Below are 4117 nucleotides of genomic sequence, written 5' to 3' on the forward strand. Positions count from 1 at the left end.
TAATTACATGTTCTCTATTTACAGATGTACCACCACTTTAAACAAACAATTCTAATTTCGCCTAAAGAAACAAATATAATTTATACATTATTATTAACGCCGTTTTACGATTCTAATGCAGGGAAATATTTTCTGATTATAATACTTTGAGTTATTTTATTTCCCACAAATGTTTTGTAAAACATTGCTTTATGTTTGCCTTAAAAATCTCAAAGAAAGTACATTGATTGGAAACATGGAAGATTATGCGGTCAATCGTATTGTAATAAGCCAATGGTATTGCTATTTGTATTTACGTCTCCGTTTGTAAATTTTGTCGCATTTTAGTGATTATTTGTAAATTATGGGAATCGGTGTTGCGAAAATATTTGTCAACCCTATTAATTGGCCAATTTCTAGACGTCATAAGGTACAACATTCACGTAAATTTTCGACAGCATGGACTGGTTTCGTAAACTAGACCCTTGCAAAACTTTTATCTTAGTGAATTCTCTGGATATTTTATGGTATGCGTGCTCAGTAACTTGAGATGAATACTTCCTGGTATAGATTTTTGGGTTGTGTTTTGTATTGCATGACGTGAAATACTAATATTCGGCTGGTCAATCATACAAGTGTCAAACAAGAAGAACTTGCAAGTATGAAATAATTATAATTACAGTTCGTGATGTGTGATTGTGAGGTGATTAGATAAAATGTTATTTGTAGCATAACACAGGAACTCAACAATACTCAGAGAGCCACATAAAAGTACACGAAACTGAAATCGAGGAAACATAATTGACTCCTTCTCACGAGGAAACTGCCAAAATTCACACACGTCAATAATGATGCGAGATCGAGCGTGACCATGATGACCGAAGTAGGAGCAGCACTGAACAAAGCAATATCTATTGTTTAGGTTTGCCAGTGTGAATACTGTAAGCAAATTACTCGGTTTGATGACCCATGTCAAAATGAAAACAAAAATAAGATCAGCTTTACCTTTTCGAATGTATGTGGTCTAAAAATCAAGTTAAATTATCCAGAACTCAATCATTTCATAAACAAACTTTGATATTATATGTTTAGTTGAAACCGAACTGTCAGAAATTGATGTAATTAATTTCGAAAATCACGAGATTAAATGATTGAAAAGTAGACACAATTTCAAACGTACCTCGGATGGCATAGCTCGGCTTGTGAGAAAATCAATTAGCAAATATTTAGAGCTGCAATCGAATAATTCTGAATTCATTTTTTGGTTTAAAGTTTCGAAAGAATTGCTCATGACGAAAGATGGTTTCTTATTTGGAATTGTTTACATACCTCCCGAGGGTTCCGAATACTCTTTAATAAATGCTTTTGATGAAACTCAGGATGAGCTGCTGTCTAAGCTCGGCATGTCTCCTTGATTGGAACAGCTGGACTTCAGATACAGATTACTCTGTTGCATTAACAACCATGCTGGCAACACTGATAATTTAGATCAAATATTCTCTGACTGCTTTAAAGATCTACGGCATCTCAGCAATAATGGTATCCCCAAGAAAAGACATGTGATAAAAAAGAGTCCAAATAACTATGGCAACCGCATTTTAGAACTTTGTAAAACTTGCAATATGTATAAAGATAACTCAAGAATCGGATATGATAACGTGATAGGCAACGGTACATGTAAACAGACTACCTAGTTACTACTGTAGAATGTTTTAATTCCATCAAACAGTTTTGTGTACATGAGATGTGTCCAATGCTCTCTGACATTCATAATGTAATAACTTTCACCGTACACACAAATGTGAATACGTGCATATCTGAGACAAAATGTGTCCACAAAAAACGAGTGTGGAGATCTGATGAGAAAGATCTATTCATAACAAATAGTAGCAAAGACTCAGTGGAAATTTTAATTAACAAACTGCATGATTTGAGAGAAACTACGAATATCGAAAAATAAAAGGTAAATGAGATTTCTGAAGATCTGGCAACAATTTTTTGTAATAGTTCTAAGTAAACGTTTGCAAATAGGAAAAATACATATATATACAATAATAAAGTATATAATAAGCCTTTTTGGGGGAAAGAATGTAAGCTAGCTAGAAATAAAAATATAATATTGCTATATAAAAATACACACGACTCCACACACCACAAAGTAAGAATTATATGCTTTCTGCCAGTAGAAACTACAAGGAAATAATCAGAAAAATTCTCAGACCTCGATAAGATGAAAACACAAGATAAACTAAAAAAAAACAAAACATGCAAACAACAAATGCAAAACAATATTGGTCAATAATAAACAATTTGACTAAGCAGAAGATGACATGCCAATCGAAATGAACACCTTTTATGATTATTTGGGAAACATAAACTCCTCCGATGAGAACAGTGACGAGACAGATACTAATGAGGAACCAATAAATATAGAACATTACACAGTACTAAATGAACCAGTCACTTCAGAGGGAATACTCAAAGTACTAAGAAATTTGAAATCTAACAAGTCACGTGGTGAAGATTCCATTTTGAATGAATATTTGAAATTTACTGAAGACGTTTTTCTTCCCGTTTTATAAGTATTTTTCAACCTGATTTTGAATACAGGCGTTATCCCCGAAACCTGGACTGCAAGATTGATTAAACCCATATACATGGATTACAAGATGGCCGCTATCGCTTAACCGGCTTGAAGCAGCTGTTCCGTTTTTTAGTGCCGTTTTCATGATATTTGTGCTTGTTGCCTGTTTTCATCTTCGTTATTGTGTTCATTATGTATTGGCTGTTAAATTCGGATGTGTTTCTTCATCTCCTTGTTTTGGAAACGAGAACAATTAAACTTTTTCTCAGCTGTCTTGCTCCACTGTTTTGAACAAACCGCCATCACGTTATACTCGCCAGTCAACCCGTTTATGCTACGATGGATCCTCATTAATTGCTTTAAATGATCACTCCTGGGCTCTCCACGTTACATTGTGCTCTAGACTAAACGAACTGGGAATACATGCATCATTACCTAAATGTAAACAGAAGCGAAAAAAGAAACGTTGTTTCAAAGCTGGCCAGCGTAGAACAGGAAGAAGAATCCCAGTTACCTCCCTTTTTTCGGCTCAACAATTTAAAAAAAAATTCGACCGTTAATTTAGATAACCTAATTCAAATCCCTATTAATTCGTCAACCTTGTTGACATATTTTTTCTGACAGAAACATGGCTAAAACATCAGGCGATGAACACAAGTGTGCTGATCTAACACCCACTGGTTACTCCATCAAGTCGTTCCCCCGTAATTCTCGCGGAGGTGGAATTGCTGTCGTCACAAAGAACTCCATGATAAAACGTCTTAACTACACCACAACATTCAATTTCGACCACACATCGTTTGAACTAGTCCAAACCACACTCACACTGGAGCAAAGGTCAGTCCATTTTTTTCTGCCTATACCGCCCTCCTCCTAGTAGAAAAAAACAAGCTGGCTGACTCTCTCTTTTTGGAGCAGTTTCCGAATCTCCTGGACAATGGAAAATCGATAGGTGGCAACCTGATAATTCTTGGAGATTTCAACTTTCACTTTGACTGTCTCGGAAACTCAAATGCATCAAAACTCATAGATTCCATTAATGTTTTCAACCTCAAACAGTCAGTTAACCAACCCACCTATAAACATGGTCACATTTCGACTGGATTCTTTAGAGACATGATGATAACATTCTACGGTCCTCCCTGGTATCCCATGACCTTGCATCAGATCACCTCTGCATTATATGCCATCTTGACGTATCAGTCCCTAACCCTCCACCTTTATCTGCTACTAAGAGAAACCTCCGTATGATAAATAGAACCAAACTAATGCACGACATCCAAGCTAACATAACAACTTGCTTACCTCCTACCGCAGAACAACTCGATACCTGTCTGCGTTCATTGCTTGACAAACATGCCCCAGCTACCAAGTGCAGAGTATCAATTCAAAAGTGTTCTCCATGGTATAGCAGTGTTTGGGACCAGCTTCGCACTGCTAAAAAAGACCCCCGCAAAGCTGAGAGGCTCTGTCTTTCCACCAGACTCACTATTCATAAGCAAATCTATGAAGTCGCTAAGAAGAATGTCACAAATACAGTCCATGCAGCGAAAT

At 36.2% G+C, this 4117-nt stretch overlaps 1 pseudogene; it reads left to right on the top strand.

Moving 5' to 3' along the window:
• The first annotated feature begins 343 nt into the window (after positions 1–343).
• On the top strand, positions 344–2561 carry LOC149784534 (uncharacterized; annotated as a pseudogene).
• The last annotated feature ends 1556 nt before the right edge of the window (positions 2562–4117 follow it).

This window comes from Sinohyriopsis cumingii, chromosome 14, assembly GCF_028554795.1.
Source record: "Sinohyriopsis cumingii isolate HCF-2022 chromosome 14, ASM2855479v2, whole genome shotgun sequence".
Lineage (NCBI taxonomy): Eukaryota > Metazoa > Mollusca > Bivalvia > Unionida > Unionidae > Sinohyriopsis > Sinohyriopsis cumingii.